Source organism: Fundulus heteroclitus, unplaced genomic scaffold (assembly GCF_011125445.2).
Source record: "Fundulus heteroclitus isolate FHET01 unplaced genomic scaffold, MU-UCD_Fhet_4.1 scaffold_111, whole genome shotgun sequence".
Lineage (NCBI taxonomy): Eukaryota > Metazoa > Chordata > Actinopteri > Cyprinodontiformes > Fundulidae > Fundulus > Fundulus heteroclitus.
Window position 1 is genome coordinate 437168 of NW_023396524.1, and position 10049 is coordinate 447216.

Sequence of the window (10049 nt, forward strand, 5' to 3'; positions counted from 1 at the left end):
CAAGTAAGATTAAAATATACTGTTTATTTTATAATGTGATTTTTCTAATATTAGACAGAGAGATACAGGTCTACACGTCCAAGTTTTTGTGACCTAGTCTCTCCAAAATTGCATCAATTGCGTGAAGGCTTCAGAGCTTTAGACATTGGTGAATTTTATATATATATATATATATATATATATATATATATATATATATATATATATATATATATATATATATATACAGTGAGCCCTCGCTATATCGCTTCGGTTCACCTCTCACGGTCTCGCTGCTTCACGGACTTGCATTGATGAGCCGCTGCCGTTCATTACAGTTCTCAAAAATAATCGGTGTTGGCATGTCGGTTTATAAGAATCTTTTTGCCCAGAGGTAAGAAGAGCGACAACAACTACCGATAACTATGTTCTTCTACCGAAAAAAAAAACACACCAGCACCGCGTGCTTTAGAAGAAAAAAAACGTTACAGAGCACAGTCAGGATGCAGCGGCTCAGTCAGAAGAGCAGTGAAATACATGTTTGTCACTATTTGTCCTACTGTACTTCGTATTTTTTTTCATAATCATTTTTCATTTTCTCCCGTTCTAATCCAATGACTTGGGTCGCGGTGGGGCGGTGCTGATCTCAGCAATTTGAAGCCTTCAGTTTGTATTGATGATTAAAATTATTATTTTACAGCACAGTAGTTATTTGTCAATAATAATAAAATAATGGTTATACAGTACTTTTATTTGTTAAACAAATGCTTGGGCCTGTAAAAAGATTTTGTTCTTTGGTTTCAATGTACTATGGAGTATTTCATTGTATAATAATTGTAAAAAAAATAAAATAAAGGTTACTACTTCAGGGATTTCGCCTATCACGGGTTCTATTTTGGAACGTGTATATATATGTACACATATATGTGTACATGTACAAATGTGTTTGTTTATATAGTAATAAAAAACTTATGAGTGGCTGTGTTTTGAAACATACATACATCCTGTCAGAATATTTTATTACTTTTAACCTCACTAAGATTATTTTAATGCACTGGACCATTTGTTATAATAGCTATAGTTTTAAAGTTTTAAGCAAAACAAATGTGAAAATTAGTTCAATATTAAACGAGTTATAGTTGATTAAAATTGATTCTGCTCCTGGTTAACACATTAGACTGAGCAGAGTTGTCGACCACCCCAAGATGGCGCCCCTAAATCTCGTCAGCACTTATAGGCGAGAGCGGTCGATGCGGGGTCTACTCTTTATATATGTCTATGCACGAGACCGCTCTGCCAGACTAGCTGTGACTGCACAACACTGCCATCTGCTGGTTGTTCAGTGGAGGGTGTCTTCGCATTCAAATCTAGTGGCATTTATATTTGGATCTTGGTTTGCAGTAGGAATGTCTCAAAATTACGTCATCAATATGAAAGTGAAACAGAGATTCACAAATGCAAAAAGGAGATTCACAAATGCAGATTCCAAATACAAAGTCAAGCATATTTATTTTCAAATCTCGAAAATATATTTACAAAGACACGTTTATTTATATAAATTTGTTTATTTATTTGTATGTCACATTTTTATATTTATATTTTGTTTATTTATTTGTATGTCACATTTTTATATTTGTATTTTGTACTTGGATATTTATAAATGTATGTATATGTATATATATCCTTTTATATTTAAAAGGTCCAACTGACTCCGTTTGGCTGACGTCACTTCCTGTTTGCGGTAAGGCGTATTGTATCACTTCCTGTTTTCACTGCGTGAGCAATGGTTTGTTGCTCCAGATTCTCTCGCTTTTATCTTTAATCTCTTTGCTGTAACATCTGTTTCTAACACATAAGCACAAACATTTTCTGTTGCTGCACATCACGCTTGGGAACTCCTCGTGTTTCACGGTTTGCTCTCTTGGCGTGGTAGAAGGGCGCTAGCCTAGCTTTAGCCTAGCCTAGCTTTAGCTCCACAATGGCTTCCTCTCCTACTATTACTTCAGCTTCTCCGTCTCTGACTAAGTCTCCCCTTATCTCCTGCTCTCTGTGTCAGATGTTTAGCTATTCCTCTGCCTCCTTTAGTGATAATGGTACTTGTAATAAATGTAGTGTTTTTGTAGCTTTGGAGGCGAGGGTGTCAGAATTAGTGTCCCGGCTCCGTGCTATGGAAAGACCAGCTGATAGCCGCCCCTCTGCTAGCGCGGAGCCACATAGACCTAGCGTTAGTTCACTTAGTGGTCCTCCAGAAGCACCCGAGCAGCCGGGTAAGCAGGCCAGCTGGGTGACAGTTCGTAGGAAGCATAGCTCTAGATTTCAGCCCCCAGTTCACCACCAACCCGTCTGCGTTTCAAACAAATTTTCCCCACTCAGCGACACACCCGCTGAGAAGCCGATCCTGGTTATTGGGAGCTCAATAGTCAGAAACGTGGCACTAGAGACACCAGGGACCATAGTTAAATGCCTGCCAGGGGCCAGAACGGGCGACATAGAATCTTACCTAAAACTGCTGGCTAAGGATAAGCGTAAATACAGTAAGATTGTTATTCACGCTGGCGGTAATGACACCCGATCATGCCGATCGGAGGTCACTAAAGTTGGTGTTGCTTCGGTGTGTGAGTTTGCTAAAGCAATGTCGGACTCCGTAATTTTCTCTGGTCCCCTGCCTGATTTGACCAGTGATGACATGTTTAGCCGCATGTCATCATTCAACCGCTGGTTGTCTAGGTGGTGTCCTGAAAACGACGTGGGCTACATTGATAACTGGAGAACTTTCTGGGGAAAACCTGGTCTGATCCGGAGAGACGGCATCCATCCTACTTTGGATGGTGCAGCTCTTCTTTCTAGAAATCTGGCCGGATTTATTAGTCCTCCTAAATGCTGACAACCCAGGGTCCAGACCAGGAAGCAGAGCCGTAGTTTAACACACCTCTCTGCAGCTTCTGTACTGTTACCCATCCATTATCCTATTGAGACGGTGTCTTTCCCACGGCCAAAACTTAACAGATCAAAAACTTATCTAAAAGGAACAAATCATAAAAACCTAATAAAAATAAATACGGTTCACCTTGAACCTAAAAATAAAACAATTAAATGTGGTCTATTAAATATAAGGTCTCTCCCTCCAAAGACTTTGTTAGTTAACGAATTGATTTCTGATTAACAGATTGATTTGTTTTGTCTCACAGAAACCTGGCTACAAGAGGACTACGTTAGTATGAATGAGTCAACTCCCTCCAATTATTCAAATTTCCACATTCCCAGATCTGTGGGAAGAGGAGGAGGAGTGGCAACCATCTTTCAGTCTGATTTATTAATTAGTCCCAGGCCAATTAATAACTACAGTTCTTTTGAACATTTAACCCTCAGTTTCCCTCATCCAAACTGCAAAGCAATAAAACCTCTTCTGTTTGTTGTTTTGTATCGTCCACCAGGCCCTTACACTCAGTTTTTGGATGAGTTGTCAGATTTCTTATCTGATTTGGTGTTAAATACTGATAAGGCTATTATAGTGGGTGATTTTAACATCCATGTTGACACAGAATGTGATAACCTTAGTGTAGCCTTTAAAACTATCCTAGATTCAATTGGTTTTGCTCAAAATGTACATAAACCGACGCACTCTTGGCTCCATACTTTAGACCTTGTGCTGACATATGGCATTGATTGTGAAGAATTAACAGTATTTCCTCACAACCCTGTCCTATCTGATCATTTTTTAATAACATTTGAGTTTAATCTAACTGAGTTCTCCACCCCCAAAAGAGGGTTCCATTATAGTAGATCTTTATCGGATAATGCTGTATCAAAACTTAAAGAGTCTGTCCCCTTTTTAATATCCTCCGTATTGCAGAAATGCCCTGTAGATGGCAGCAATGTTGTTTCTTCCAATTCACAAATAGATGTCTTTGTAAACGGTATGACTTCGTCATTGCGTTCTGCATTAGACAATGTAGCTCCCTTGAAAAAGAAGGTGATTATTCACAGGAAGCTAGCTCCTTGGTTTAATTCAGAGCTGCGTTCCTTGAAGCACAATGTTAGGAAATTGGAGAGAAAATGGCGCTCTACACACCAAGAGGAATCCTACCTAATCTGGAAGAACAGTCTATTGTTGTATAACAAGACCCTTCGCAGAGTTAGAGCAGCATATTTTTCATCATTAATTGAGGAGAATAAGAATAATCCTAGATTTCTCTTCAGTACAGTTGCCAAACTTACCCAGAGCCACAGCTCTGTTGATCCATCCATTCCCTTAGCTCTTAGCAGTAATGATTTTATGGGATTCTTCATACAAAGTAGTTGCTAATCAACTATGTGAACATTTACAAAGTAATGACCTACTTGAGGAGTTTCAGTCAGGCTTCAGAGCTCATCATAGCACTGAAACAGCTCTGGTGAAGGTCACCAATGATATTCTCATGGCCTCAGATAATGGACTTGTGTCTATACTTGTCCTGTTAGATCTCAGTGCTGCATTTGATACAGTTGATCACAATATTCTCCTACAAAGACTTGAGCATACTGTAGGGATTAAGGGAAAAGCATTAGGCTGGTTTAAATCTTATCTGTCGGACAGATTCCAGTTTGTTCATGTTAATAATAAATCTTCCTCAAACTCTAGGGTCACTTGTGGAGTACCACAGGGTTCAGTCCTTGGACCAATTCTATTTACTATATATATGCTTCCGATTGGCAAAATTATCAGACAGCATGGGATTAATTTCCACTGTTATGCTGATGACACTCAGCTATATTTATCCATAAATCCTGATGAATCCAATCAGTTACTTCGACTGCAGTCATGTCTTGATGACATCAAAAGCTGGATGACTTTAAATTTCCTGCATTTAAATTCTGACAAGACAGAAGTTGTAATCTTTGGGCCAGAGTCTTCAAAAAATAAAGTTCTTAATCAATCCCTTAATCTGGATGGCATTAACTTGGCCTCTGGTAATAAAGTTAAAAATCTTGGTGTTGTTTTCGACCAAGACATGTCATTTAAATCCCATATTAAACAGGTTTCCAGAGTTTCCTTTTTTCACCTCCGGAATATCGCCAAAATTAGAAACATTCTGTCCAGGAGTGATGCTGAAAAACTAGTCCATGCATTTGTTACTTCAAGGCTGGACTATTGTAATTCTTTACTATCAGGAAGTCCACAAAATGCAGTTCAAAGTCTTCAGCTGATTCAAAATGCTGCGGCAAGAGTTCTGATGAAAATCAACAAGAGGGATCATATGTCTCCAATTTTAGCTTCCCTTCATTGGCTTACTGTTAAATCAAGAATAGAATTTAAAATTCTCCTTCTAACGTATAAAGCCCTTAATAATCAAGCTCCATCATATATCAGAGCTCTGATTACCCCGTATGTTCCTAACAGAGCACTTCGCTCTCAGACTGCAGGTCTGCTGGTGGTTCCTAGAGTCTCTAAAAGTAGAATGGGAGGCAGATCCTTTAGCTATCAGGCTTCTCTCCTGTGGAACCAACTCCCAGTTTTGGTCCGTGAGGCAGACACCCTATCTATTTTTAAGACTAATGTTAAAACTTTCCTTTTTGACAAAGCTTATAGTTAGCGTGGCTCATACCCTGAGCTATCTCTATAGTTGTGCTGTGATAGGCCTAGGCTGCTGGAGGACATCAGGGTCTAATTTTCTCACTCTACTGATTTCTACTGTTCTTCAGTCTACTGTTCTCCAGTTTTGCATTGTATTACATTGAAATGACTGTCGTCATTTCAGCTTTTAACTTTTTGCTCTCTCTCTTTTTCTTCATAGTAGGTACACCTGGTCTGGCGTTCTGTTAACTGTGACATCATCCAGAGAAGACGGCTCACCCGCTACTACCATCTAATGTAGAACAGATTACTAGATCAATGTGTGCTTCTGTGCTTTTTTGTCTCTCTTGTTGTGTCTCTGCTCTGTCTTCTGTAACCCCAGTCGGTCGAGGCAGATGACCGTTCATACTGAGCCCGGTTCTGCCGGAGGTTTTTCCTTCCCGCTAATGGGTGGTTTTTCTTCCCACTGTCGCTTCATGCTTGCTCAGTATGAGGGATTGCAGCAAAGCCATGTACAATGCAGACGACTCTCCCTGTGGCTCTACGGTTCCCCAGGAGTGAATGCTGCTTGTCGGGACTTTGATGCAATCAACTGGTTTCCTTATATAGGACATTTTTGACCAATCTGTATAATCTGACCCAATCTGTATAATATGATTGAACTTGATTTTGTAAAGTGCCTTGAGATGACATGTTTCATGATTTGGCGCTATATAAATAAAATTGAATTGAATTGAAGTGAATTTATTCAAATCTTTTTGAGACAATCCTCAGCCCATACAAAAACCAGTGATAACTGCTGAAAGTAGATTACTTGGTGCAGATCACCATTTTGAGCAGACATTGGTTCTGAAGATGAGTTTTTAACATGCTGATAACATTGTAGAAACCCAACCCATAAACCGTACTTTAATGCTTATTAATTTGTTTTTTCTGTATTTAACAAACTTAAGGCTGAATCACGTTGCCAAACGAAGGACCTGGAACTACTAAACAGTTGCTAAACAGTCTATTTCAGGGAACTAAGCTCCTGCCCAGTTGCAAGCAAAGTGTAAGACTGGAATGACCTAGAGATTTAAAACCTTTTTCCAGGCTTAAACTGTATGAATATGGATATAAACAGCAAGCAAAAAATATTCAAAGAAGTTATTGTTGGTGTGAAAGCTCAGAATTAGATGTGTGTGTGAGAGAGAGTGAAAAAACGAACAATAAAACGTATGACTTTATTGAAATGTAAAATTTTTATTAATGCCTAATGCCATGTCTATCTTTGTTTAAGAGGCAAAAAAAGATGTTGGCATGGTATTAATTTACAAATTTATTTACACATTGGACCATAATGGCTAAATGACTAATCATGACGCCCTGATGTTTACACAGAGTTTAACATTTGGCACTAGGATATTAAAATGCCCAAACAGGCTATTACACTTTCAGAAATAAAAGGATAAAACATACAATTAATTTGCAATTAATCTCGAGTTACCTATCGACATTATGTGATTAATCGAGTAAATTATCCCCCCCCCCCCCCCCCTCTATTTCTTTTGCATACTGGTTATATTCTACTGTAGATCAGTGAAATTATAATACATTAGAATGTGTTTTGGATCTGTGATTTTAAATATTTCTTTGTTTAGCACCTTGAGGTTCTGGAATTACTTTTTCATTTTTAATAACTTAAGTATTGTATATCCATATTTTCAGACTATTCAGATGTTTACATATGCAAAAGTTGTGTCCAACTAAAATGTGTTCTATTCAATTTCACAATCAATTTGACTTGGTAATTGAATTTGCATTTATTAATATTTTGATCAAGTGAATGTTGTCCTGAGCACATGTAACAACCTAAAGTGTATCTTATGTACATAAACTGGCAAGAAGATACAATATTTCATTTATTAAATTTTTTAATTTAGGGAATTTCTTTACATTAAATGTTAATACATTTTACTTTTAAAATGGTAAAACATTGTTAAGTTTAAACATTTCACTTATAGCACATTTGTAGGCTATCTAATTCTTTGTGGTGCAGGAAACATCCATCATTCTGTCTTTTGGGGATGGCGCTGCTCATCTGTTCAGGACAATCCAGTCAGACCACGGCAAACTGCACCTTTTCCTACATTAATCACAGCCGCTGCAGCGGGCGTCGAAAGTTGCCATTGTATCCCAATGGGGTACCGCGCACGTGACGTCACCGTCTCAAGAGCAACGCCCCTTTTGCCTCTTAGGTAGGGCACACAGGAGAGAACGCACGGAGTACCCAGCTATTACAAGCGCAACAGAACCAGCGATATGACCGACTTTACAGCCGTTAAACTTTCCCAAGACGATGTCCCAGGCACACGGTTTACTGGTCGCACTGTCGAAGAACACACCAACCTTCAGCTCAAACGATGGCTTGAGGTTCGAGAGCTTAAAAAGACTGGAAAACTGGCCGAGTTGATGAACGGTAAGCTTTGTTTTTTTTTCATGCGCGGCGATCATGGCGGCGTCGGCCGTTTTTTTTTTTTTTTTTGTTTGCAATCACCGTCCAGGAATGGGTATATGTTTAATGTTTGTCTCATTTGAAATGTTTTTGAGTAGGCTATCCTGGTAGCAGGCTATCATGTTAGCGCCTGCTACCATGATAGCCTATATGCTATCATGGTAGCAGGCGCTACTTTATTAACATGTCGGCCACCAAAATACTCTTACCTTGACTTGATGTCGCTGGAATTGGGTCGGGATGTTCTTCGGTTGTGCCCTTTCCTCCGACAAAATGCTTGCTACATATGTAGGCCGACTGCACCGGTGTACCCAGCGCACACATTTCTCCTTGGCAGTCTTGAAGAAAACATCCTTCATATGCGGCCGATCAGCGTAACTCGAGTCGCTGTTGCACGTTCCATAGCAACAATGTTTAAAAACCATGGTCTTAGATTTGGAAAAAGCAGTCGTTTACCGAGTAAAACCTAGGCTAACGCACGTCTCTTTTACAGCAAAACAGCGGCGAGTTTCCGGAGTTTGCCCCACTGCGTACCACGTGATGTGACGTCATGTTTCTAAAAATAGCTCGCGCGCGGTACCCCATTGAGCTTCTCCCTCTGGCCCTCAGAGTTCCGTCGTCATGGAAACTCACTCACACACCTGCAGTCTACCGAAGTGCAGAGACTTTGCTCACAATAAGTGCCATTGGATTATAATGGAGAACTTTGCCCCGAACAACGCTCGATATCTCCTGATCCATAAATGGTAGAGACGTAATTTTTTCTGTGTTTAGTTCGTAACGGATAGGGGAAGAAGAAAAGCTATCGTTTTTTGCTAGAAAAAGTTTAATAAAGGTGTAAAAAATTATGATATAAAGGCGATTTTTATGGATTTTCAGAAATCCTCTAAAAACGGTCCCGAACAAATCGCTGTAGCTCAAAAAGTATAAGAGTTATCAAAATAATTCTTTCACCGTGAGTGCAAATGCATGGGCAGGGCCTATTACTATTCACCTCTAAACGGACTCTTTATTAGCACAGCACTGCCTCCTCATTGCAAATGCTATGGCAGGCGCCTAATAATAATAATAATAATTATTATTATTATTGAATGCATTAAAACTGAAAACTATAACTAACAATTCTGACACATTTTGTTGGGATGGGGCTCCTGAATGTTTTTCATTCTTCAAAATGGTTACAAAATAAAACCTTTGAGAATCACTCCTATACGGTGAATCTGTGCCTGGTTTCTATTCATGGGGAATAAAGGTCAGACAAAAGTTAAAAAAATCTATCAGTGAACTAACATTTCCATCATATTTTTAGCAGGTAATGGACAGAAATCTGGTTTCAACAGGATGGAGAACTTTGTACCTGAGAGTTTCCAGTTTGCAGTTTGGACTCTCCAGTCCAGCAGAGAGAAGCATCACTCCTGAATCCTGCAGGTTGTTGTTACTCAGGTCCAGTTCTCTGAGACTGGAGGACTGGGAGCTGAGAACTGAGGACAGAGCTTCACAGCTTCTCTCTGAGAGCTTGCAGCCACTCATTCTGAGAAGACAGGGCGAAAAATCTGCTATTAAACAATTCATCAGAAATATTGTTGATTTCTTTACAGTCACCAATGTTCTCCTTGGAAATATTGGTGGATCTGTCTGATTTTACACGTCTTTATGTTGCTTTTTGTTGTGAACTGGTTCATTATAAATAAACTACCTTTAGGAGAAATTTAGGATACTGAGATGGAGTAAAAGTGAGGAGGATCAGAGAAACTATGTGAATAAAAACAACAACTTGCTTTTCAAGCACTTGCTGCCAAATGTTAAAAAATATCAGAAATGTTTGTGTCAGGGCCGTCAACAGCTGCCATGGCTGATGATGACGGTGGCGGAGACATCAGGTCTCTCAGTGGCAGCAACATGTAGCAGAACCTGCACTAAGCTGGGCTGCTTTCAGAACACAAAGCTGTGTAATAAGCAGGTTAAAGCAACCCAACCACTTGGTAAATCTGAGAAAATGATACAACGTAAATACAGTAATCT

At 39.3% G+C, this 10049-nt stretch overlaps 1 long non-coding RNA gene across 1 annotated transcript in view; it reads right to left on the bottom strand.

Moving 5' to 3' along the window:
* Positions 1-9424, bottom strand: part of LOC118558221 — a 30339-nt gene extending 20915 nt beyond the window's left edge. Inside the window, exon 1 of the long non-coding RNA XR_004928235.1 lies at positions 9385-9424. This is a non-coding gene — a long non-coding RNA (uncharacterized LOC118558221). The remainder of the gene's footprint in view (positions 1-9384) is intronic.
* Positions 9425-10049: the final 625 nt, after the last annotated feature.